The sequence below is a fragment of the Somniosus microcephalus genome, chromosome 2 (assembly GCF_052327205.1).
Source record: "Somniosus microcephalus isolate GS21.2 chromosome 2, FLI_Smic_1.0, whole genome shotgun sequence".
Classification (NCBI taxonomy): domain Eukaryota; kingdom Metazoa; phylum Chordata; class Chondrichthyes; order Squaliformes; family Somniosidae; genus Somniosus; species Somniosus microcephalus.
In genome coordinates, this window is record NC_140988.1 from 390935525 (window position 1) to 390963130 (window position 27606).

Below are 27606 nucleotides of genomic sequence, written 5' to 3' on the forward strand. Positions count from 1 at the left end.
TTGGATAATACGCCTGCTTTTTCCAAATTCTCCAGCTCTGCCTCGACTGCTGGACGTATTGCGTATGGCACCGGTCTTGCCTTAAAAAATTTGGGAATTGCTGCATCTTCCACTTTTATTGAGGCGGTGATGCCTTTCAAGATTCCTAGTTTCTCTTGAAACACTTCTTTGGCGTTGGCCAAGATGTCTTTTAATCGTTCAGGTATGATGTCATCATCATTTTTTTCCTTACTGGTCACCGTCAGTGCCTGAATGGAGTGCCAGTCTAAACGTATTTTTCTGATCCATTCACGTCCCAACAGCAGTGGACCACGATCTTGTAGAACGTATAAATACAACTTCTGTATTTCCTTGCCGTTGTATACAACAGGCACCCTTATTTTTCCTTTGGGGTGTACTTTCTGCCCCATATATGTTTTCAAGATAATGGATGTGTCTTTTAAAGGTATATGCGGAAATAGCCGCTCGTAATCCCGTCGATTTATGACGGTCAGAGCTGATCCTGTATCTAGCTCCATTTTAACTGGGGACCCTGCTATTGTGAGGGTAACCCAAATGGTCTGGTAATCTTCTTTGGCACTTATATTATGTAATTTGAGAGAGCTTAGTCTCTTGTTCCCAGAGTCGCTATCGCTTTTCTGGTCTTCGGAGCTACTGTCCGTCATCATTTGTACCTTTCTGTGCTTTTCCTTATTGATTCTTTTCCCGTTAGTGGATTTTTTGTTTTCAGATCGGCACACACGTGGAATGTGTCCCATCTTACCGCATCGCCTGCATGCTTTTTCCTTGAACCAGCAGTCCCTCTGGTCATGGGTGGCTCTGCCGCAGCGATAACATCTCTCGAAACCCCGTGTCATTTCATGGGTGCCGAAGTCCTGTGGCCTTTGCTGTATCTCTGCAGCTCCTATTGCACTGAAAGCCTTGTCCAGTGGTAACTTTTTCTCAGAAGATACCTTTTTTTGTGTTTCTACACTTAGGGGATCGCAGATGAATTTGTCTCGCAGAGAATCTGCCAGTCCTGCCTCGAATTGGCAGTGTAGGGTATCAACAATCTCCTCAAAATTCTTGTCCATCGGTTCGGCTGGAGTGATTAAGTTTCGTAACAGCCCGTATGTCTTTGCGCCCATTAGATCCAGAAGCACTGAAGCTTTTTTTTCATCTTCTATTCCATTTGCGGTGCAATATACCTCCACTCTTTCCACATATGTGGTCCAATCCTCTATCTCGTTATCAAAAACATCAATATTGCCAGAATTAGGCATCTTAGAAAAGATATGGCGCTTCCTGCGCTTTTCTTTCTTTTCTGTAGAAAAGATATGGTGCTTCCCGCCACTGCTGCCGATGACAACGCTGTTTACTGCGGTTTCCGTTTGTTTTATTTTTTTATTTACTGTTGGACACTCGTTCCCACCGGAGTTTCTCTCTAGGTCTGAACGCTGACCTGCTTGCCGCTCCGGCCGTCTCCCGAGTGCTCCCTCCCAGTCCGTTATTGCTTGCCTCTGATTTCGCTGCCTGTCTCAGCTGTAGAGCCAGCCGCTGGAGCCCCAGCCTGATGCCCAGGAAGGATTAGCGCAGTACCTACCACCAGCTTGGCCAGCTGGTGAAACCACAGCTTCTCTCACTTCCTTGAGTCTTCAGGACGCCCGAGGAATCGATGTCCTTGAGGTGCTGCCGAATTGCAGGTAAGTCCGTTTCCACTTCATCGCCACTGTAGTGTCCGTGTGTTGATAAAGACACTGAAGACAGGAGTTGGTTCATAGGTATTTACTAAGCAAAGTCTGGGGGGGGGGGGGGGGGTTCTAACGGATATACACAATACACAGGCTTATATAGCCCGAGTGGCAATCACCAGCACCACAGCACACCTGGGGCTCTTAAAGGCACATACACTACAGTCTGGGCCTCGAGCTTCGGGGTTTATTTCCTCGCTCCTCCTTCACCTGTTCCCTCATAGGTTGGACCGCTCTCGCTGCTGCTCCCAATAGCTCGGACTGGGCAAATCAAATTGGCAAAGGTAGTCTGGAGGACGTGTTCACGGAATGCATTCGAAACCGTTTCCTAAAACAATACATCATGGAACCAACCAGGAAACAGGCTATTTTAGATCTTGTACTATGTAATGAGACAGGGTTAATTAGTAATCTCATTGTAAAGAATCATCTGGGGAAGAGTGATCATAATCTGTCAGAATTTCACGTTGAGTTTGAGAGTGAAATACTTTAGTCAGAAACGAGAGTCTTCAACTTAAATAAAGCCATTTACATAGGTATGAGGGGTGAGTTGGCTCAGGTAGATTGGAAAATTAGGTTAAAAGGTATGATGGTAGGTAAGCAGTGGCAAACATTTAAAGAAATATTCCAAAATTCTCAACGAATATACATTCCATTGAGAAATAAAAACTCCACGGGAAAAGTGATCCATCCGCGGTTAATTAAAGAAGTTAAGGATAGTATTACATCAAAAGAAGTAGTATAAATAGTAGTAAGTCTGAGGATTGGGAGAGCTTTAGAAACCAATAAAGGATGACCAAAAATTGATAAAAAGGGAGAAAATAGAATGAGAGTAAACTAGCAAGTAATATAAAAACAGATTGTAAGAGCTTCTACAATTATGTAAAAAGGAAGAGAATAAAAAGTGTTGGTCCCTTAGAGGCTGAGACAGGAGAAATTATAATGGGGAATAAGGAAATGGCAGAAACGTTAAACAAATATTTTGTATCTGTCTTCACAGTAGAAGACATAAAAAGCATTCCAAAAATAGTGGGGAACCGAGGGGCTAATAAGAGTGAGGAACTTAAAGTTATTAATATCAGTAGAGAAATACTTGAAAAACTAATGGGACTAAAAGCCAACAAATCCCCTGGGCCTGATGGCCTACATCCCAGGGTTCTAAAAGAGGTGGCTGCAAAGATAGTGGATGCATTGGTTGTGATCTTCCAAACTTCCCTAGATTCTAGAACGGTCCCAGCAGATTGGAAGATATCAAATGTAACCCCGCTATTCAAGAATGGAGGGAGAGAGAAAACAAGAAACTACAAGCCAGTTAGCTTGACATCAGTCGTCGGGAAAATGTTGGAATCCATTATTAAGGAAGTGGTAATACGGCACTTAGAAAATCATAATATGGTTTTATGAAAGGGAAATCGTGTTTAACAAATTTATTAGAGTTTTTTAAGGATCCAACTAGCAGAGTACATAAAGGGGAACCAGTGGATGTAGTATATTTGGATTTCCAAAAGGCATTCGATAAGATGCTCCATTAAAGGGTGCTACACAAGATAAGGGCTCATGGGGGTAATATATTAGCATGGATAGAGGATTGGTTAAAGGGCAGAAAACAGACAGTAGGGATAAACAGGTAATTTTCCGGTTTGCAGGCTATAACTAGTGGGGTGCTGCAAGGATCAGTGCTCAGCTATTTACAATCTATATTAATAACTTAGATGAAGGGACCGAGTGCAATGTATCCAAGTTTGCTGATGATACAAAACTAGGTGGGAGAGTAAGCTGTGAGGACACAAAGAGCCGGCAAAGGGATATAGACAGGTGGCAGATGGAATATAATGTGGGGAAATGTAAGGTTATTCTCTTTGGTAGGAAGAATAGAAAAACAAAGTATTTTTTAAATGGTGAGAAACTTTCAAATGTTGGTGTTCAGAGAGTGTAAGAGTCATGAAAGTTTAAGAAAGAAAATACTTTAAAATATTGGTTAAATAGTAAAATGCAGTTAATTTACCTGACTGACTTATTGTATTGAGAAACCCCCTATTTTCTTGTTCCAGTAGTATAGTCTGAGACACCCCCTTTATTCTTGCTACAATGGTACAGTCCTTAAGCTTGTCACATGGTATCCAGCCATTTTACAGTTCAAGCTCCACGAGGCTGGAGAAGGTAAAAGCTTTGAGGGCTGGAGCAATACAGTTTTTGACCGTGTTCGTTTAAACGTGTTTTGCTTTGTAATTCTGTTTGTAAGGTGTTACAGTAAACAGTTTAAAGACAAAGTTACGTTTTGGAACGTTTTATTTCGACACGCGTCTACTCGTTGCTAAAGCCTCAAAGCTCAGTGGCTGCATGTTTGGAAATTATGAAGCGCCACTACAGAGAGATTTAGATGTGCTCATAAAGGAAACACAGAAAGTTAGCAATTAGGAAGGCAAATGGCATGTCGGCCTTTATTGCAAGGGGGTTGGAGTACAAGAGTAAGGAAGTCTTTCTACAATTGTACAGGGCTTTGGTGAGACCACACCTGGAGTTTTGGTCTCTTTACCTGAGGAAGGACATACTTGCCCTAAAGGCAAGTGCAACGAAGGTTCACTAGACTGAACCCTGGGATGAGAGGGTTGTCCTATGAGGAGAGATTGAGTAGATTGGACCTATACTCTCCGGAGTTTAGAAGAATGAGAGGTGATCTCTTTGAAACATATAAGATTCTGAGGGGGATTGACAGGGTAGATGCGGAGAGGTTGTTTCCCCTGGCTGGAGTGTCTAGAACTAGGGGGCATAGTCTCAGGATAAGGGGACAGCCATTTAAGACTGAAATGAGGAGGAATTTCTTCACTCAGAGTTGTGAATCTTTGGAATTCTCTACCAAAAGTGCTGTGGATGCTGAGTCGTTGAGTGTATTCAAGGCTGAGATCGATAGATTTTTGGACTCTAGGGGGAATCAAGGGATATGGAGATCAGGCAGGAAAGTGGAGTTGAGGTCGAAGATCAGCCATGATCTTATTGAATGGCGGAGCAGGCTCGAGGGGCCGTATGGCCTGCTCCCGCTCCTAATTCTTATGTTCTTAAGTGCCAGCTCCTGCCATTCCCCTACTGCTGGGCCTTCCCATAGTATCTCCAGAGCAGACCTCTGGGCAGCAATGAGGTTCTTTAAGCACCTACTTCAACTGGTTCCCCAACAGGGTGAATCTAGGCTAGTCAGATTGCTGTAGGTTTTGAGGTCTTCAGAGATCCAGTCAAAGCGTATGATGCAAGCCAAGTAAGGTGCCCTGCTGCATAGGGTCCTGGCGTATTGCCCATGTTGGCCTGCAGCTCGGTAGATGCCTCAAATTGGGCAGTCTGCTTGGCAAACTCTTAAATCACTTCACAAGTATTGATGTTGAGTTATCAAACTACTTTTATAAATGGTTTTCGAGAGGTCTGAATTCCTGGGCTCAGTATCTATAGAGGGTCTCAAGCTGGCCTTCCAGGAGGTTGCTCATCAATTCCATCACTTGTTCCTTCTCCCTCATGCCCCGTGCTTCACTAAGTACTCCCTCTTGAAATTCACCAACTGATTCCCTTCCTCTTAGGCAGCTGGAGGGAAAGAGAAGGTACTTCACAATGTTAACAGTAAGACTACCTTGAAACAGAGCTTTAAATTGCCAGATATTACAGTATATTAAGCTGCCATGCTGCAACACATCCCTGTGTCTGAACACTGCTTGAAGGTGAAATATCTAAGGATGAAGTTTACGATCTAGAAGTCTTGGTAGATTCAACAAACAACATGGCCAAATCAATGCAAATCAGAAATGAACAAAGCCGTAGGATGTTAAACTACATTGGTCAAAACAGTAGACTATAAGTTAGAGCAAGTCATGATTGAACTGTAGAGCTCTGGTCAGACCGCATCTTGAGTAGTGTATCCAGCTCTGATCATCAAGAAACAAGGGAAACATTCAAATGCTGGAGACGTGGGTGAGTGCGTGGGTTTGGGTGTGTGTGGGGGTTTAAGTCCTGGAAAAATGCAAATGCGTTGGGAAGCTTCCGCATTTAACTCCAGCGCATGAGGCTGCGAGCACACATCCCTCTCGGGAGAGGCCGGTTGTCAATTTCAATGTTAATCGCTCAATTACGCTGATATTAATGTGGGTTTTGCAATTTAACTGTGGGTCCACGGGTTTCCTGGCACTCACAAGGCGAGAACACAGTGGCAATTGAGAGCGCAGAATACATGACAGGGAAATATGCCAAATAGGTACTAACACCTCACAGCTGATTTCTTGCCTGCTTATGTGAAAGGCTTTGTTCACAATACTTGTGCTAAGAGGCTGGATGAATGAAGACATAAGGGAAAAATTGAGGGTAAGGAAAGAGGCCTACACTAAAGTACATGGACAACAGGGTGAGGCATGACAAGGGAGAATACGAAGAGATTAGGAGAGGTCAAAAAAAACTAGAAAGGCAAAAAGGAACTATATTTTACAGGCACATAAATAAAAAAAAGAAGATCGGGACAGGAATGGGGCCACGAAGGGATGGACAGGATAATATCACAGGCAGCAATAGAGAGATGGCAGAAATATTAAATAATTATTTTGCTTCAGTATTTACCACGGAGACAGAGCAGGTAGACATGACATCGGATGATGAGATCAATAACTGCATTTAAAATAAAGAGGCGACATATTAAATAAACTAATCAAACTCAAAGAGGATAAAATCCCTGGTCCGGACAGATTACATCAGCACATTTTAAAAGAATCTAGGGAACAGCTGATGTGCCTCAATTATTCCGAGACTCGAAGTTAGCAGAACAAAAGTAAGGCTTTTATTAACTTAGAACATAACACACGTAAACTAGAGAGATGCCTTCCTTCAGGAGGCTGATGCCCGACTGACTTAGATTACAAAGGAGCCAGGTATGGGCGGAGCCCTGCACACAACCAATTCCAGCACATTCCAATACATAATACATGAGGACTGGGGGAAGGGAAAAGACACAGAAAGCAGGCAGTTACAAGACACAGAAAACAGGCAGTGATGAATGGAATATATTTCATCACAACAGCTAGCAGAGGCATTACTACACATATTTAGTAATTGGTTAGAACAAGGTGTCGTGCCAGAGGGCTGGCAGATAGCTAACATTAATAATACATATATTTAAGAAGGGAGATAGAATATGTCCAGGGAACTACAGGCCAGTCAGCTTAACTTGCAGATGACACCAAATTGGGGGGCATAGTCAATACTGAGGAGGACTGTAACAAATTACAAGACATTAATAAACTTGAAGAATGAGCATATAATTGGCAAATGAAATTCAACACAGATAAATGTGAGGTATTCCATTTTGGTAAGAAAAATAGGGAGGTCACTTATTACTTGGAAAACACGAATCTAAGTGGGGTAGAAGAGCAAAGGGATCTGGGAGTACAAATATACAAATCACTGAAAGTATCGACACAGGTTAACAAGGTCATAAAAAAGCAAACCAGGCACTAGGGTTTATTTCTACAGGGATTGAATTGCAAAGTAGGGAAGTTATGCTAAACTTGTATCAAACCTTGGTTAGACCACACTCGGAGTACTGCGTACAGTTCTGGTCTCCACATTATAAAAAGGATATAGAGGCACTGGAGAGGGTGCAGAGAAGATTTACAAGGATGATACCAGAAATGCGAGGGTATAGATATCAGGAAAGGATGAACAGGCTGGGTCTCTTCTCTCTTGAAAAGAGAAGCCTGAGGGCTGACCTAATAGAGGGGTTTAAAATTATGAAAGGTTTTGATAGGAGTGGATAGAGAGGGGGCAGGATTTTCATTGGGCCGTGGAGGCGGGATTGGAGGCGTGTGGGGGGTTAAAATCCCGAAATCGGGGGTCCCGACCCCATCCCGTCCCCAACCCGCCTCCATGCCAGTTTCAAAGGAGGCGGGTTCCCGTCCCGCACTGGGACCCGCCTCCCTGAGGCGGGAAGGGGATTAGTGCCAATTAATTGCCTGTGAACAGCAGGCTGTTGCTACTCCTGCTGCTGGTTATCTTGGTCCTTATCTCAGGTCCAAAGTAACACAGCAGAAGCCCACCCATGCTGATCTGATAGATCAGAGCTCCAAAGTACAAACCTCCAAAGTGAAGATGACACCTCCAAAGTTCTAAAAGTTCATTACATGTGATATTCAGCACAGAAACAGGCCATTCGGCACAACCAGTCCATGCCGGTGTTAACAGGCAGTTTTTAGCCTAATCCCTATTTTTAATGTTGAAATGTGGGATTCCCGACGGCTCCAAACCACGCCAAGTTAGCGAGGCGGACCGTCGGGCTGAAGGGCTTGGAGAGTTCGAGATGTCCGGTGTTCAGGTGAGTGATGGGTGCATGAGTGCAAAGGTAAGTGTGTTTGGTGTGTGTAAAGTGTTTAAAGAAGTTTTACTTATCTTTACAGCCTTCTTTCCTCAGGTCTCGGGAGTCCCTCATCTCACCGGCACAGAAAGCAGAATGGCCGCGAGCTGTCAAAAATTGCAGCATTCAGCTTTCTGTTCCGGGGAGATCTCTAAATCATCCTGAGAGGAAGGAATTAACTTAGAGTACAGATTGTCAGTGTTTGACAGCTTCAAAGAGCTGTCAAACGCTGGTATTTCATCTGTCAAAGGGTCTTGACAGATGAAAGTTCACTCTGTGACGTCACCTGTTGCTGGGTGGCCCTTAATTGGCCTGCTGGGCCCGCTGGGCGGGCTCAACAAGGTCAATCAAGTCAAAATCGCGTGGGTTGGCTACAACTCGATGGAGGCGGGACTACAACCCCGAAAGTTGTATGCCCGCCTCCAACCCGACTCCTGAATGAAAATCCAGCCCAGAGTGTTTCCACTTGTGGGGAAGAGCAAAACTAGAGGCCTTCAATATAAGAGTCACCAAGAAATTAAATAGGGAATTCAGAAGAAATTTCTTTACCCAGTGGTGAGAATGTGGAATTCGCTACCACAGGGAGTGGTTGAAGTATATAGTATAGTATAGATGCATTTAGGGGGAGGCAAGATAAGCATACGAGGGAGAAGGGAATAGAGGATTATGTTGATAGAGTTAGATGAGGAAAGACAGGAGGAGGCTCGAGTGCAGCATAAACACCGGCATGGACTGGTTGTGCCGAATGGCCTGTTTCTGTGCTGAATATCACATGTAATGAACTTTTAGAACTTTGGAGGTGTCATCTTCACTTTGGAGGTTTGTACTTTGGAGCTCTGATCTATCAGATCAGTATGGGTGGGCTTCTGCTGTGTTACTTTGGACCTGAGATAAGGACCAAGATAACCAGCAGCAGCACCTGCACTAGCAGGAGCAGCAACAGCCTGCTGTTCACATACATGCAGCTCCACAGGAGAGAGGGGATCAGCAGAGAGGAGCAGCTCCACAGGAGAGAGGGGATCAACAGAGAGGAGCAGCTCCACAGGAGAGAGGGGATCAGCAGAGAGGAGCAGCTCCACAGGAGAGAGGGGATCAGCAGAGAGGAGCAGCTCCCAGGAGAGAGGGGATCAGCAGAGAGGAGCAGCTCCACAGGAGAGAGGGGATCAGCAGAGAGGAGCAGCTCCACAGGAGAGAGGGGATCAGCAGAGAGGAGCAGCTCCACAGGAGACAGGGGATCAGCAGAGAGGAGCAGCTCCACAGGAGAGAGGGGATCAGCAGAGAGGGGCAGCTCCACAGGAGAGAGGGGATCAGCAAAGAGGAGCAGCTCCACAGGAGATAGGGGATCAGCAGAGAGGGGCAGCTCCACAGGAGAGGGGGGATCAGCAGAGAGGAGCAGCTCGCAGGAGAGAGGGGATCAGCAGAGAGGAGCAGCTCCACAGGAGAGAGGGGATCAGCAGAGAGGAGCAGCTCCACAGGAGAGAGGGGATCAGCAGAGAGGAGCAGCTCCACAGGAGAGGGGGGATCAGCAGAGAGGAGCAGCTCCACAGGAGAGAGGGGATCAGCAGAGAGGAGCAGCTCCACAGGAGAGAGGGGATCAGCAGAGAGGAGCAGCTCCACAGGAGAGAGGGGATCAGCAGAGAGGAGCAGCTCCACAGGAGAGAGAGGATCAGCAGAGAGGAGCAGCTCCACAGGAGAGAGGGGATCAGCAGAGAGGGGCAGCTCCACAGGAGAGAGGGGATCAGCAGAGAGGGGCAGCTGCACAGGAGAGAGAGGATCAGCAGAGAGGGGCAGCTCCACAGGAGAGAGGGGATCAGCAGAGAGGAGCAGCTCCACAGGAGAGAGGGGATCAGCAGAGAGTGCTTTGTGCATTGAGTGCTGCTGGAGTTTTGGTAAGTGGGAGAAAAATCATTTAAGTATATTTTGTGAATTTTAGTGTGTTAAGAAGTCAATTATTTGAAGTAAGTTTAATTTTTTAAGGGTATATTAAACTATTGGGCAGTTTAAACCGGAAGTAGAATCCGGGTATAAAAGGAGAGGGGCTAGTGCTGTGCACGGAGTGCTTTGTGCATTGAGTGCTGTTGGAGTTTTGGTAAGTGGGAGAGAGTTCGGGCAAGTGGGAGGTGAGGGTGTGTTTTTTGCTCTTTTTTCCCCCCACTCCCAGGCTTAGACAGCACTGCGGAGGCGGAGCAGCGAGACGAGTCAACCAAACAGGCCCCACAGACAGTATTCAAGGAGGAGGTTGGTGATCAGCTGGTTGGTTGGTTTTCTTCCTTCTCTTCTCTTTTATACCTTTAAGTTGGTAAGTCCTATTGAATAGTGGTGTGATATTATCATCTATATCCGGGCAGGGTCTTCATAACTAACAATAAGAAATTTAATTAATTATATAGAATGGAGCAGGTGATGTGTTACTGTTGCGAGATGTGGGAGCCGGTGGACCCCATTGAGGCTCACGGTGATTACATCTGCGACAAGTGTTTGCTGCTAGAGGAACTCAAGTTCCATGTTATGGAGCTTGAGACCGAGCTTCAGACACTGCGACACATCAGGGAGGGGGAGAAGTTCCTGGACTCTATGTTTCAGGAGATGGTCACACCTATGAAGTTAATTACTGCAGATGTAGTCCGTGGTCAGGGACAGGACGGTGTGACTACGAGTGAGGAAGGTACAGGGATCCAGGATGTAGTGTTGAAGGAGACGCAGCCCTTGCTCTTGTCCAGCAGGATCGAGGTTCTTACTCCCTGTGAGGGCGGGAGCGGGGACTGCAGGGAGGATGAGCAACCTGGCCACAGCACCATGGTACAGGGGGCCATTCAAGTGGAGGGAGTAAAAAGAAATGTTGTAGTGGTAGGGGATAGTATCATTAGGGGGATAGATAGGGTTCTCTGCAGTCAAGAGCGGGAGTCCCGAAGGCTGTGTTACCTGCCCGGTGCCAGGGTTAAGGACATCTCTTCTGGGCTGGAAAGAAACTTGGAGTGGGAGGGGGAGGATCCAGTTGTCGTGGTCCATGTTGCTACAAACGACGTAGATAGGACAAGGAAGACGGTTCTGTTAAAGGAGTATGAGCAGCTAGGGGTCAAATTAAAAAACAGAACCTCAAGGGTAATAATCTCTGGGTTATTACCTGAGCCACGAGCGAATTAGGCTAGGATAAATAAAATTAAAGAGTTAAATGCGTGGCTCAAAGACTGGTGTGGGAGAAATGGGTTTTGCTTCTTGGGACACTGGCACCAGTACTGGGACAGGAGGGAGCTGTTCCGTTGGGACGGACTCCACTTGGCCAGTGCTGGGACTAGAGTCCTGGCGAATCATATAACTAGGGCTGTAGAGAGGACTTTAAACTAATTAGTGGGGGGGAGGTTTCTAGAGAGCAAATAATAGAAATGACAACAGAGAAGGTCATAGACTTAGGTAGCAGTGGGGGAATTAAAAAACAGAATGTGTCAGGAAGGGACAGAAGGTATGGAGTAAAAAGTAAAGTACTAAAAAGGGAAAAAACAGGAACTAAGTGTTACAAAACATATTTGAAAGTTCTTTATCTGAATGCACGTAGCATTCATAACAAAATGAATGAGTTAACGGCACAAATAACGACATATGTGTATGATCTTGTGGCCATTACAGAAACATGGCTGCAGGGTGACCATGACTGGGAATTAAACATACCAGGTTATTTAACAATCAGGAAGGACAGGCAGGAAGGGAGAGGAGGTGGGGTGGCTATGTTAATAAAGGAAGGAATCACTGTAATACAGAGAAATGATATTGGGTCAAAGGAGCAGGATAGTGAAACAGTTTGGGTGGAGATAAGGAATAATAAGGGGAAAAAAACACTAGTGGGTGTAGTCTATAGGCCTCCGAACAGTTGCAACTCTGTTGGACGGAGTATTAATCAGGAAATAGTTGAGGCTTGTAATAAGGGAACAGCTATAATTATGGGGGATTTTAATTATCATATTAACTGGACAAATCAAATTGGGCAGAGCAGCCTTGAGGATGAGTTCATTGAGTGTATTAGGGATGGGTTTCTTGAGCAGTATGTAACTGAACCAACCAGGGGGCAAGCAACCTTAGATTTGGTCCTGTGTAATGAGACAGGATTAATTAAAAATGTCCTAGTAAAGGATCCCCTTGGAATGAGTGACCATAACATGGTTGAATTCCATATTCAATTAGAGGGTGAGAAGGTTGGATCTCAAACAAGCGTGCTGAGCTTGAATAAAGGAGACTATGAAGGTATGAGAGCGGAATTGATTAGAGTGGACTGGGAAAATAGATTAAAGGGTAAGACGGTACATGATCAGTGGTGTACATTTAAGGAGTTATTTTACAACTTCCAAAAAATATATATTCCACTGAGGAAAAAAGGGTGTAAAAGAAAAGCTAGCCATCCGTGGCTAAGTAAAGTAATTAAGGATAGTATCCGACTAAAAACAAGGGCATATAAGGTAGCCAAATCGAGTGGGAGGATGGAAGATTGGGAAGTCTTTAAAAGACAGCAAAAAATAACTAAAAGATTGATTAAGAAAGGGAAGATAGATTATGAAAGTAAATTAGCAAAAAATATAAAAACAGACAGCAAAAGTTTCTATAGTTATATAAAAAGAAAAAGGGTGGCTAAAATAAATGTTGGTCCCTTAGAGGATGAGACCAGGAAATTAATGGTGGGAAACATGGAGATGGCAAAAACACTGAACAATTATTTTGTATCAGTCTTTACAGTAGAGGACACTAAGAATATCCCAACACTGGACAAACAGGGGGCTCTAGCGGGGGGAGGAACGAAATACGATTAAAATCACTAAGGAAGTGGTACTTGGTAAAATAATGGGACTCAAGGTGGATAAATCCCCTGGACCTGATGGCTTGCATCCTAGGGTCTTGAGGGAAGTGGCGGTAGGGATTGTGGATGCATTGGTAATAATTTTCCAAAACTCACTGGACTCAGCAAAGGTCCCGGCAGATTGGAAAACTGCTAATGTAACACCCTTATTTAAAAAGGGTAGTAGGCAGAAGGCTGGAAACTATAGAACTGTTAGCCTAACATCTGTGGTTGGTAAAATGTTAGAGTCCATTATTAAGGAGACAGTAACGGGACATTTGGATAAACATAATTTAATAGGACAAACTCAGCATTGTTTCATGAAGGGGAAGTCATGTTTGACAAATTTGCTTGAGTTTTTTGAGGAAGTAACATACAGGGTGGATAAAGGGGAACCAGTGGACGTAGTGTATTTAGACTTCCAAAAGGCATTTGACAAGGTGTCACACAAAAGATTATTGCTCAAGATAAAAAATCACGGGATTGAGGGTAATATTCTGGCGTGGGTGGAGGATTGGCTCTCTAACAGAAAGCAGAGAGTTGGGATAAATGGTTCGTTCTCAGACTGGCAATCAGTAACTAGTGGTGTTCCGCAGGGGTCAGTGCTGGGTCCCCAACTCTTTACAATCTATATTAACGATTTGGAGGAGGGGACCAAGTGTAACATATCAAAGTTTGCAGATGATACAAAGATGGGACGGAAAGTAGTGAGTGAGGAGGACATAAAAAACCTGCAAAGGGACATAGACAGGCTAAGTAAGTGGGCAGAGATTTGGCAGATGGAATACAATACTGGAAAGTGTGAGGTTATGCACTTTGGCAGGAAAAATCATAGAGTAAGTTATTATCTTAATGGCAAGAAACTGGAAAGTACTGTTGTACAAAGGGATCTGGGGGTCCTGGTGCACGAAACTCAAAAAGTTAGTATGCAGGTGCAGCAAGTGATCAAGAAGGCCAATGGAATGTTGGCTTTTATTGCTAGGGGGATGGAATACAAAAACAGGGAGGTATTGCTGCAGTTGTACAAGGTATTGGTGAGACCGCACCTGGAATACTGCATACAGTTTTGGTGTCCATACTTAAGAAAAGACATACTTGCTCTCGAGTCAGTACAAAGAAGGTTCACTCGGTTAATCCCGGGGATGAGGGGGTGGTCATATGAGGAGAGGTTGAGTAGATTGGGACTCTACTCATTGGAGTTCAGAAGAATGAGAGGCGATCTTATTGAAACATATAAGATTGTGAAGGGGCTTGATCGGGTGGATGCGGTGAGGATGTTCCCAATGAAGGGTGAAACTAGAACTAGGGGGCATAATCTTAGAATAAGGGGCTGCACTTTCAAAACTGAGATGAGGAGAAACTTCTTCACTCAGAGGGTGGTGGGTTTGTGGAATTTGCTGCCCCAGAAGGTTGTGGAAGCTACATCATTAAATAAATTTAAAACAGAAATAGATAGTTTCCTAGAAGTAAAGGGAATTAGGGGTTACGGGGAGCGGGCAGGAAATTGGACATGAGTCTAGGTTCGGATCGGACATGGCCCTGTGGGTAGTGGAGTGGGCCCAGGGGCCGTGTAGCCTGGTTCTGCTCCTACTGTGTTCGAATTCTGTGTTAGATTTCAGGAGATGGTTTTATTCCTGTTCCTGGCTGGGGTGGAGATCGCCTTTACAGAAGGTAAGTACTGTAGAAAATATAGGGACAGAGTAATCTCCTGGAAGAATTTCGATCGCCCAGATGGGTCGGAGAGGAATTTCCCAGATTTTTTTCTCCCAAATTGGCCATTGGGTCTTGATCTGGTTTTTTGCCTCTCCCGGGAGATCACATGGGTTCGGGTGGATGCAGAGTGATAGAAGATTTGAGGTTAGGATCAGATCAGCCATGATCTTATTGAATGGTGGAGCAGGCTCGAGGGGCCGATTGGCCTACTCCTGCTCCTATTTCTTATGTTCTTATGAGAGGAGCAGCTCCACAGGAGAGAGGGGATCAGCAGAGAGGAGCAGCTCCACAGGAGAGAGGGGATCAGCAGAGAGGGGCAGCTCCACAGGAGAGAGCGGATCAGCAGAGAGGGGCAGCTCCACAGGAGACAGGGGATCAGCAGAGAGGAGCAGCTCCACAGGAGAGAGGGGATCAGCAGAGAGGAGCAGCTCCACAGGAGAGAGGGGATCAGCAGAGAGGAGCAGCTCCACAGGAGAGAGAGGATCAGCAGAGAGGAGCAGCTCCACAGGAGATAGGGGATCAGCAGAGGGGAGCAGCTCCACAGGAGAGAGGGGATCAGCAGAGAGGGGCAGCTCCACAGGAGAGAGGGGATCAGCAGAGAGGAGCAGCTCCACAGGAGAGAGGGGATCAGCAGAGAGGAGCAGCTCCACAGGAGAGAGGGACTCAGCAGAGAGGGGCAGCTCGCAGGAGATAGGGGATCAGCAGAGAGGGGCAGCTCCACAGGAGAGAGGGGATCAGCAGAGAGGGGCAGTCATAGAGTCATAGAGTTTTACAGCACAGAAAGAGGCCCTTCGGCCCATCGTGCCTGCGCCGCCCATCCATCCCTGTCCAGTCTAATCCCATTTTCCAGCATTTGGTCCATAGCCTTGTATGCAATGGCATTTCAAGTGCTCATCCAAATGCTTCTTGAATGTTGTGAGGGTTCTTGCCTCCACCACCCTTTCAGGCATTGAGTTCCACATTCCAACCACCCTCTGGGTGAAAAAGTTCCTCCTCAAATCCCCTCTAAATCTCCTGCCCCTTACCCTGAATCTATGCCCCCTTGTTATTGGCCCCCCCACTAAGGGGAAAAGTTCCTCTTTATCTACCCTATCTATGCCCCTCATTATTTTGTACACCTCAATCAGGTCCCCCCTCAGCCTTCTCTGCTCCAAGGAAAACAACTCCAGCCTGTCCAGCCTCTCTTCATAGCTGAGGCGCTCCATCCCAGGTAACATCCTGGTGAATCTTCTCTGCACCCTCTCCCAGGAGAGAGGGGATCAGCAGAGAGGAGCAGCTCCCAGGAGAGAGGGGATCAGCAGAGAGGAGCAGCTCCACAGGAGAGAGGATCAGCAGAGAGGAGCAGCTCCCAGGAGAGGGGATCAGCAGAGAGGAGCAGCTCCACAGGAGAGAGGGGATCAGCAGAGAGGGGCAACTCCCAGGAGAGAGGGGGTCAGCAGAGAGGAGCAGCTCCACAGGAGAGGGGGGATCAGCAGAGAGGAGCAGAGAGGAAGCCATGCCTGGCACACAGGATCTACAGGCAGAGGATCAGCTTCCTTGACATGTCGGAACACTACAACAACTTGTATTTATTGTGGTGTATGTGCCTTTAAGAGCAATTATGCTGTATGTGCCTTTAAGAGCCCCAGGTGTGCGTAATGCCGGTAATTGCCACTTGGGCTATATAAGCCTGTGTATTGTGTATATCCTTTAGAAACCCCCCCCAGACTTGCTTAGTAAATACCTATGAACCAACTCCTGTCTTCAGTGTCTTTATCTACACACGGACACTACAGTGGCGACGAAGTGGAAACGGACTTACCTGCAATTCGGCAGCACCTCAAGGACATCGATTCCTCCAGCGTCCAGAAGACTCAAGGAAGTAAGAGAAACTGTGGTTTCACCAGCTGGCCAAGTTGGTGACAGGTACTGTGCTAATCCTTCCTGGGCGTCAGGCTGGAGCTCCAGCGGCGGGCTCTACAGCTGAGACAGGCAGCGAAATCGGAGGCAAGCAATAACGGACTGGGAGGGTGCACTCGAGAGACGGCCGGCGCGGCAAGCAGGTCAGCGTTTAGACCTCCGTCGGGAACGAGTCTCCAACAGTGAATAAACGGAAACCACAGTAAAACAGCGTTGTTATCGGTAGCAGCGGCGGGAAAGCGCGGGAAGCGCCATATCGTTGCTACAGAGAGAAAAAAAAAGCGCGGGAAGCGCCATATCTTTTCTGAAATGCCTAAATCTGGTAATATTGAGGCTTTTGATGGCGAAATAGAAGATTGGACCACATACGTGGAAAGAGTAGAGGTTTATTGCACTGCAAATGGAATAACAGATGAAAAAAAAGCTTCAGTACTTCTGAACTTAATGGGCGCGAAGACATACGGGCTGTTACGAAATTTAATCACTCCAGCCAAACCAAAGGACAAGACTTTTAAAGAAATTGTTGATACCCTGCAGGAGCATTTAAACCCAACACCCCTGCTGATAGCGGAACGATTCAAGTTCTTCAAGAGAAACCAACACAAGAATGAAAGTAACGCTGATTACCTAACCGAATTAAGAAAGCTCTCAAAGTACTGCCAATTTGGAGCAGGACTATCGGATTATCTTCGAGACAAATTTGTTTGCGGTCTCTTAAGTGAAGGAACACAAAAAAGACTGCTTTCTGAAAAAGATTTAACATTGGACAAAGCTTTCAGTATGGCTGTATCATACGAAGCAGCAGCAAAAGGAGCTGCAGTGATACAACAAGAGACACAGGACTTCGGCACCCATAAAATGACACAGGAGTTCGGAAGATGTTATCGCTGCAGCAGATCCACCCATAACCAGAGGGACTGCTGGTTCAAGGGCAAAGCATGCAGGCAATGTGGTAAGATTGGACACATTGCACGGGTATGCCAATCTGGACAAAATAAATCCACTGACAGAAAACAAAAAATCAATAAAGAAAAGTACAGGAAGGTACAAATGATGACGGACAATAGCTCCGAAGACCAGAATAGCGATAGCGACTCCGGAAACAAGAGACTAAGCTGTCTCAAATTACATAATGTACTTGCCAAAGAGGATTACCAAACCATTTGGGTTACCCTCACAATAGCAGGGTCCCCAGTTAAAATGGAGCTAGATACAGGATCAGCTCTAACCGTAATAAATCGACGAGATTACGAGAGGCTAGTTTCGCATATACCTCTAAAAGACACATCCATTATCTTAAAAACATATACGGGGCAGAAAGTCTACCCCAAAGGAAAAATAAGGGTGCCTGTGGTATACAACGGCAAAGAAATACAAAAGTTGTATTTATACATTCTACAAGATGGTGGTCCACCGTTGTTGGGACGTGAATGGATAAGGAAGATACATTTAGACTGGCACTCCATTCAGGCACTGACGGTGACCAGTAAGGAAAAAAACAATGATGACATCATACCTGAACGATTAAAAGACATCTTGGCCAACGCCAAAGAAGTGTTTCAAGAGAAACTAGGAACCTTGAAAGGCATCACCGCCTCAATAAAAGTGGAAGATACAGCAATTCCAAAAATTTTTAAGGCAAGACCGGTGCCATACGCAATACGCCCGGCAGTCGAGGCAGAGCTGAAGAATTTGGAAAAGGCAGGCGTATTATCCAAAATAGATTGGAGCGAATGGGCAACACCCATCGTTCCAGTCATGAAAAAAACATTGAAAAATAACTCTGAGGAACAGAAAAAAATTTGCATCTGTGGGGACTTTAAGGTGACTGTAAACCCGGTCCTTCACACGGTACAGTATCCTCTTCTGAGGATAGAAGATATTTTCGCCTCACTATCCGGAGGGAAACGTTTCACAAAAATTGACTTGGCACAGGCATATCTACAGATGGAGGTTGAGGAGACCTCTAAAAAGTATCTCACAATAAACACACACAAAGGCCTGTACCAGTACAATCGACTGGTTTTTGGAATAGCATCAGCTCCAGCTATCTGGCAAAGAGCTATGGAGCAAGTCCTGCAAGGGATTCCGGGGGCTCAGTGTTACCTAGACGACATCCTTATAACAGGAGAAAACGACAACGAGCACCTTGCCAATTTGGAGCAGGTGCTCACTAGGCTGAAAGAACGGGGCCTACGAGCAAATCGCCCCAAGTGCGAATTTTTCCAAAATCAGATATCATATTGTGGCCACATAATAAATAAGGAAGGGTTGCATAAGTCACCTGAAAAAATTGAAGCAGTTATAAAAGCCCCAGCACCTGAAAATGTTTCACAATTAAGGTCATTCCTGGGATTAATAAATTACTATCATAAATTTTTACCGAACTTATCAACTATTCTACACCCTCTTAATGATCTTCTACAGACAGGAGTGATTTGGAAATGGAACGAAGACTGTAAACGTGCCTTCCATAAATGTAAAGACTTAATCACATCCGAGAAAATTTTGGCTCATTACAACCCATCACTACCAATCAGACTGGCGTGCGATGCATCCCCTTACGGCATAGGAGCGGTATTGTCCCATAGATTCCCTGATGGCTCGGAACGGCCGATAGCTTTTGCGTCACGCTCATTGAACTCAGCTGTGCGTAACTATGCCCAGATAGACAGGGAAGCACTCAGCCTGGTATGGGGAGTGAAGAAATTCAACCATTACCTACACGGACAAAAATTTACCTTGCTGACTGACCATCAACCCCTCATCTCCATATTCAACCCTAAAAAAGGTGTCCCCATTATGACGGCACAAAGACTACAGAGGTGGTCCCTTTTTCTAGGGGCACACCAATACAACATTGAATACAAAGGGTCAAAACAGCATGGGAATGCTGACGGTTTATCACGCCTACCGTTGCCAACGATAGAAGAGGCACCTACAGTAGACCCAGTAGAGATATTCCACTCTACCATAGTGGAATGTCTACCGGTGACAAATTCTGCCATTGAAAGGGAGACAAGAAATGACCCTACTCTCTCACGGGTCTACGGTTTAACAGTGAAGGGATGGCCAGCACATGGCGAACCACTGTTGCCAGCATTCTCGCAAAGAAGAGAACAGCTGTCAGTGTGCCGAGGAACCTTGATGTGTGGATCCAGAGTGGTGATTCCACCCAAACTCCAGGATAAAGTGCTAAAGGAGCTTCACGAGGGGCATCTGGGTGGAGTGAAAATGAAGAACCTAGCTAGGGCGTTTGTGTGGTGGCCAGGTATCGATGGAGACATCGAAGACATGACCAAGAACTGCCTAGGATGCCAGAAGGTCCAAAATGCTCCGCCACAGGCCCCTCTACATCCATGGGAGTGGCCCTCATCTCCCTGGCAAAGGGTGCACATCGACTTTGCTGGTCCATTTATGGACTCAATGTTCTTAATCGCAGTTGATGCACACTCCAAGTGGCCGGAGGTAATAAAGATGTCCTCCACCACCACGGAAAAAACCATCACAGTATTAAGGACCATATTTGCCAGGAATGGGCTGCCGGAGCAGATATGTTCTGGTAATGGACCGCAATTTGTGTCCGAAGAATTCAGAAAGTTCTTAAAGAACAATGGGGTAAAGCACTACACGTCCGCCCCATACCATCCCGCCACCAATGGATTGGCTGAAAGGTTTGTCCAGACCTTCAAGAAGGCCATCAAGGCCATGGGTAATGAAGACATAAAACTTCAGCACAAGGTGGATAACTTCTTATTTGCATATAGGAATGCAACGCATATGGTTACTAACCAAACTCCCGCCATGATGTTCTACAATAGAAACCTAAGATGCTGGCTGGATTTGGTCAAGCCCAACATCCGAAGGGACGTGGAGAACCGGCAGTTTCAGGGCATGAATGAAAGGCCAACTAGGGCCTTCCAGATAGGCCAACCGGTTTTGGCCCGGGACTACCGTACCGAGAAATGGCAGCCTGGAACTATCTGCACACGATTAGGACCACTGATGTATACCGTGGACATCGGAGACAGCATAATAAGGCACCATGCTGACCAAATCATCAAGTCATCCGAAAAGGGACAACCTACACCACCACTCTATACATCTAACGATGAAGTAGAGATACCCATATCTACCTCCGATCCGGTGATACTGGAGCCCGATGAACCCGACACTGGCCTTCAAGCCGAATCAGCTTTGCCAGAAGAACCTACTACACCACCAGAAACTACTACACCCCCGAGGCGTTATCCGGACCGAGTCAGGAAGCCTCCTGAGAGACTAACTTATAATTAATTAATACAGCAATGTATATTATTTTGCATATAACATGTAATTAATAATTACTTAAAATATGATGTACTAGTTAGCTAGAAGGGGAGGAATTGTGGTGTATGTGCCTTTAAGAGCAATTATGGTGTATGTGCCTTTAAGAGCCCCAGGTGTGCGTAATGCCGGTAATTGCCACTTGGGCTATATAAGCCTGTGTATTGTGTATATCCTTTAGAAACCCCCCCCAGACTTGCTTAGTAAATACCTATGAACCAACTCCTGTCTTCAGTGTCTTCATCTACACACGGACACTACATTTATATAGTGCCTTTAACGTAGTAAAATGTCCCAAGGCGCTGCACAGGAGTGTTTTAAGACAAAAAATTTGACACTGATCCACATAAAGATAAATTAGGGCAGGTGACCAAAAGCTTGGTCAAAGAGGTAAGTTTTAAGGAGCATCTTAAAGGAGGAGAGAGAGGTAGCGAGGCGGAGAAGTTTATGCAGGGAATTCCAGAGCTTAGGGCCTAGGCGACAGAAGGCACGGCCACCAAAGGTTGAGTGATTATAATCAGGAATGCTCAAGAGGCCAGAATTAGAGGAGCACAGATATCCCGGGGGTTGTGGGGCTGAAGGAGATTACAGAGATAGGGAGGGGCGAGGCCGTGGAGGGATTTGAAAACAAAGATGAGAATTTTGAAATTGAGGCGTTGCTTAACCGGGAGCCAATGTAGGTCAATGAGCAAAGGGGTGATGGGTGAACGGGACTTGGTGTGAGTTAGGACACGGGCAGACGAGTTTTGGATCACCTCAAGTTTACGTCGGGTAGAATGTGGGAGGCCAGGCAGGAGTGTGTTGGAATAGTCAAGTCTAGAGGTAACAAAGGTATGGATGAGGGTTTCAGCAGCAGATGTACTGAGGTGAAAATAGGTGTTCTTAGTTATGCCGTGGATATCTGGTCGGAAGCTCATTTCAGGGGCAAATATGAGACCAAGGTTGTGAACAGTGTGGTTCAGCCTCAGACAGATGTTAGGGAGAGGGATGGAGTCAGTGGCTAGGGAACGGAGTTTGTGGCAGGGACCGAAAACAATGGCTTCGGTCTTCCCAATATTTAATTGAAGAAAATTTCTGCTCATCCAGAACTGGATGTCGGACAATCAATCAGACAATTTAGAGACCGTGGAGGGGTCGAGAGAAGAGGTGGTGAGGTTGAGCTGGGTGTCGTCAGCGAACATGTGGAAACTGACACTGTGTTTTCGGATGATGTCACCAAGGGGCAACATGTAGATGAGAAATATGAGGGGGGCCAAGAATCGATCCTTGGGGGACGCCAGAGGTAAAGATGCGGGAGCAGGAAGAGAAGCCATTGCAAGTGATTCTCTGGCTACGATTCGATAGATAAGAATGGAACCAGGCGACTGCAGTCCCACCCAGCTGGACGACGGTAGAGAGGAGTTGGAGGAGGATGGAGTGGTCAATCGTGTCAAAGGCTGCAGACAACATAAGAACATATAAGAACATAAGAAATAGGAGCAGGAGTAGGCCATACGGCCCCTCGGGCCTGCTCCGCCATTCAATAGGATCATGGCTGATCTGAACCTAGACTCACGTCCACTTCCCTGCCCTCTCCCCGTAACCCCTAATTCCCTTATCTGCTTGGAAAATGTCTATCTCCATTTTAAATTTATTTAATGTTGCAGCTTCCACAGCTCTCTGGGGTAGCAAATTCCATAGATTTACTACCCTCTGAGTGAAGAAGTTTCTCCTCATCTCAGTTTTGAAAGCGCAGCCCCTTATTCTAAGATTATGCCCCCTAGTTCTAGTCTCACCCATCAGTGGAAACATCCTCCCAGCATCCACCCGATCAAGCCCCCTCACAATCTTATATGTTTCGATAAGATCGCCTCTCATTCTTCTGAACTCCAATGAGTAGAGTCCCAACCTACTCAACCTTTCCTCATACGTTAACCCCCTCATCTCTGGAATCAACCGAGTGAACCTTCTCTGAACCGCCTCGAGAGCAAGTATATCTTTTCTTAAATATGGAAACCAAAACTGCATGCAGTATTCCAGGTGTGGCCTCACCAATACCCTGTATAACTGCAGCAAGACTTCCCTGTTTTTATACTCCATCCCCCTCGCAATAAAAGCCAAGATTCCATTGGCCTTCCTGATCACCTGCTGCACCTGCATACTAACCTTCTGTGTTTCATGCACCAGGACCCCCAGATCCCTTTGTACTGTAGCACTTTGCAGTTTCTCTCCATTTAGATAATAACTTGCTCTTTGATTTTTTCTGCCAAAGTGCATAACCTCACACTTTCCAACATTATACTGCATCTGCCACATCTCTGCCCACTCACTTAGCCTGTCTATGTCCTTTTGTAGGTTTTTTATGTCCTCCTCACTCACTGCTTTCCCTCCCATCTTTGTGTCGTCGGCAAACTTGGATATGTTGCACTCGGTCCCTTCCTCCAAATCGTTAATATAGATTGTAAAGAGTTGGGGTCCCAGCACTGACCCCTGCAGAACACCACTAGTTACTGATTGCCAGCCCGAGAACGAACCATTTATCCCAACTCTTTGTTTTCTGTTAGATAGCCAATCTTCCACCCATGCCAGTATATTACCCCCAATCCCGTGATTTTTTATCTTGATCAGTAATCTTTTGTGTTGAACCTTGTCAAATGCCTTTTGGAAGTCCAAATACACTACATCCACTGGTTCCCCTTTATCCACCCTGTATGTTACATCCTCAAAGAATTCGAGCAAATTTGTCAAACATGACTTCCCCTTCGTAAAACCATGCTGACTCTGTCCTATTAAATTATGTTTATCCAAATGCTCTGTTACTGTTTCCTTAATAATGGACTCCAACATTTTGCCAACCACAGATGTCAGGCTAACTGGTCTATAGTTTCCAGCTTTTTGTCTACTTCCCTTCTTAAATAAGGGTGTTACATTAGCAGTTTTCCAATCTGCCGGGACCTTTCCTGAGTCCAGGGAGTTCTGGAAAATGATCACCAATGCATCCACAATCCCTACTGCCACTTCTCTCAAGACCCTAGGATGTAGGCCATCAGGTCTGGGGGATTTATCCGCCTTAAGTCCCATTATTTTACTGAGTACCATCTCCTTAGTGATTTTAATCGTGTTTAGCTCCTCCCCCCCCCCCCATTGCCCCCTGTTTGTCCAGTGTTGGGATATTTTTAGTGTCCTCTACTGTAAAGACTGATACAAAATATTTGTTCAGCGTCTTTGCCATCTCCATGTTCCCCACCACTAGTCAAGAAGGACGAAGAGGGATAGTTTACCTTTGACACAGTCACAAAGGATGTCATTTGTGACTTTGATGAGAGCCGTTTTGGTCCTGTGGCAAGGGCGGAAACCTGATTGGAGGGATTCAAACATGGAATTGCGGGAAAGATGGGCACGTATTTGGGAGGTGACAACATGGCCAAGGACTTTGGAGAGGAAAGGGAGTTTGGAGATGGGGTGGTAGTTTGCAAGGACGGATTAGAAAGGAGAAACAAGATGCACAAAGAATTGGGGGGGACAGCTGGCACTAGAGTAATAAATAGTACGGTATTAGGTGGGGTCAGACTAAGAGAAAATACAAGGAGGTCTAAGAGAAGTTTACAGTGCAGTTGTGTCAATGCACAAAGCATGGTAAATAAGGTTGGTGAGCTGCAGGCGCAAATAGACATATGGGAATATGTCATGGCGATAACGAAGACCTGGCTCAAAAAAGGGCAGGATTGGGTACTAAATATTCCTGGATATAAGTTGTTCAGGAAAGATAGAGAAGGAAAGAAAGGAGGTGGGGTAGCAGTACTGATTAAGGAATATATTACAGTGCTGGAGAGAGAGGATGTCCTGGAGAGATGAAGGACAGAATCTTTCTGGTTAGAGTTGAGAAACAATAGAGGTGCCATTACACTACTAGGGTGTATTCTATAGGCCGCCAAATAGTGGGAAAGATACAGAGGAGCAAATTTGCAGGGAAATTACAGAGAGATGCAAGAACTATAGAGTAGTGATAATGGGGGACTTCAACTATCCTAATATAGACTGGGATAGTAATAGTGGGCAGAGAGGGTGAAAAATTTCTGAAGTATGTTCAGGAGAACTTTCTTGATCAGTATGTTTCTGGCCCGACGAGGGAGGAGGCATTGCTGGATCTGGTTCTGGGGAATGAGATGGGTCACGTGGAGCAAGTGTCAGTCGGGGAACATTTAGGGAACAGTGATCATAGTATCATAAGGTTTAGATTAGCTATGGAAAAGGACAGGGAGCAATCTGGAGTAAAAATACTTAATTGGAGGAGGGCCAATTTCAGTGGGTTGAGAATGGATCTGGCCCGGGTAAACTGTAATCATAGATTGGCAGGCAAAACTGTAATCGAACAATGGGCTGCCTTTAAAGAGATGGTTCGGGTACAGTCGAGGTACATTCCCACGAGGGGGAAAGGTGGGGCAACCAAAGCCAGAGCTCCCTGGATGACAAAACAGTTAGAGAGTAAGATGAAGCAGAAAAAGGGGGTGTATGACAGATATCAGGTTGAAAATACAAGTGAGAACCAGGCTGAATAAAGAAAGTTCAGAGGGGAAGTGAAAAAGGAAATAAGCGGGACAAAGAGAGAGTATGAAAATAAATTGGCAGCTAACATAAAAGGGAATCCAAATGTCTTCTATAGGCATATAAATAGTAAACGGGTAGTAAGAGGAGGGGTGGGACCGATTAGGGACCAAAATGGAGATCGACGCATGGAGGCAGAGGGCATGGCTGAGGTACTAAATGAGTACTTTGCATCTGTCTTTACCAAGGAAGAAGATGCTGCCAAAGTCATTGTGATGAGGAGGTAGTTGAGATACTGGCTGGGATAAAAATTGATAAGGAGGAGGTACTAGAAATCCTGGCTGTACTTAAAGTAGATAAGTCACCAGGGCTGGATGGGATGCATCTTAGGATGCTGAGGGAAGTAAAGATAGAAATTGCAAAGGTACTGGCCATAATCTAGATATGGGGCTGGTGCCAGAGGACTGGAGAATTGCAAATGTTACCCCCTTGTTCAAAAAAGGGTGTCAGAGTAAACCCAGCAACTACAGGCCAGTCAGTTTAACCTCGGTAGTGGGGAAGCTTTTAGAAATGATAATCAGGGACAAAATTAACAGTCACTTGGACAAGTATGGATTAATTAAGGAAAGCCAGCATGGATTTGTTAAAGGCAAATTGTGTTTAACTAACTTGATTCAGTTTTGATGAGATAACAGAGAGGGTTGATGAGGGCAATGCAGTTGATGTGGTGTACATGGACCTCCAAAAGGCGTTTGATAAAGTGCCACATAATAGACTTGCCATCAAAGTTGAAGTCCATGGAATAAAAGGGACAGTGGCAGCATGGATACGAAATTGGCTAAGTGACAGGAAACAGAGAGTAGTGGTGAACGGCTGTTTTCGGATTGGAGGAAAGTATACAGTGGTGTTCCCCAGGGGTCGGTACTAGGACCACTGCTTTTCTTGATATATATTAATGACTCAGACTTGGGTGTACAGGGCACAATTTCAAAATTTGCAGATGACACAAAACTTGGAAGTATAGTGAACAGTGAGGACAATAGTGATAGACTTCAAGAAGACATAGACAGGCTGGTGGAATGGGCGGACACGTGGCAGATGAAATTTAGGGCAGAAAAGTGTAAAGTGATACATTTTGGTAGGAAGAACGAGGAGAGCCAATATAAATTAAAGGATACAATTCTAAAGGGGGTGCATGAACAGAGAGACCTGGGGGTATATGTGCACAAAACGTTGAAGGTGGCAGGGCAGGTTGAGAACGCAGCTAAAATAGCATACAGGGCCCTGAGCTTCATAAATAGAGGCATTGAGTACAAAAGCAAGGAAGTTATGATGCACCTTTATTAAACACTGTTTCAGCCTCAACTGAAGTATTGTGTCCAATTCTGGGCACCGCACTTTAGGAAGGATGTGAAGGCCTCTTATTTGTGACCTCTTCCGTGAAGACAGAACCAAAGTATTTGTTTAATTGCCCTGCCATTTCCTTGTTCCCCATTATAAATTCTCCTGTTTCTGACTGTAAGGGGCCTACATTTGTTTTCACTAATCTTTTTCTTTGTACATACTTGTAGCTTTTACAGTCCGCTTTTATGTTCCTGCAAGTTTACTCTCATACTCTATTTTTCCCCTCTTAATCAATCTCTTGGTCCTTTTTTGCTGAATTCTAAACTGCTCCCAATCCTCAGGCTTGCTACTTTTTCTGGCAACTTTATATGACTCTTCTTTGGATCTAATACTATCCTTAATTTCTTTTGTTAGCCATGGTTGGGCTGCTTTTCCTTTTGTGTTTTTGAGCCAGAAAGGAACGTACAACTGTTGCAATTCGTGCATTCGTTCCTTAAATGTTAGCCATTGCCTATGTACCATCATGCCTTTTAATGAAGCTCCCCAATCTGTCATAGCCAACTCCCTCCTCATACCTTCGTAGTTTCCTTTGTTTAGATTTAGGACCCTAGTTTCAGATTGGACTTCTTCACTTTCCATCTTAATGAAGAATTCTATCATGTTATGGTCACTCTTCCCTAAAGGACCCCGCACAACAAGATGATTAATTAACCCCTTCTCATTGCACAATACCCAATCTAGGATAGCCTGTTCCCTAGTTGGCTCCTCAACGTACTGGTCTAAAAATCCATCTCGTACACACTCCAGGAATTCATCCTCCACAGTATTATTGCTAATTTGGTTTGGCCAGTCTATATGTAGATTAAAGTCACCCA

General features: G+C 45.4%; 1 protein-coding gene across 5 annotated transcripts in view; it reads right to left on the minus strand.

The window, feature by feature from the left end:
• The window catches only part of LOC147123873 (disintegrin and metalloproteinase domain-containing protein 12-like), a 566371-nt gene that overhangs the window by 301154 nt on the left and 237611 nt on the right, over window positions 1-27606 (minus strand). The gene's annotated exons all lie outside the window — the stretch shown is intronic.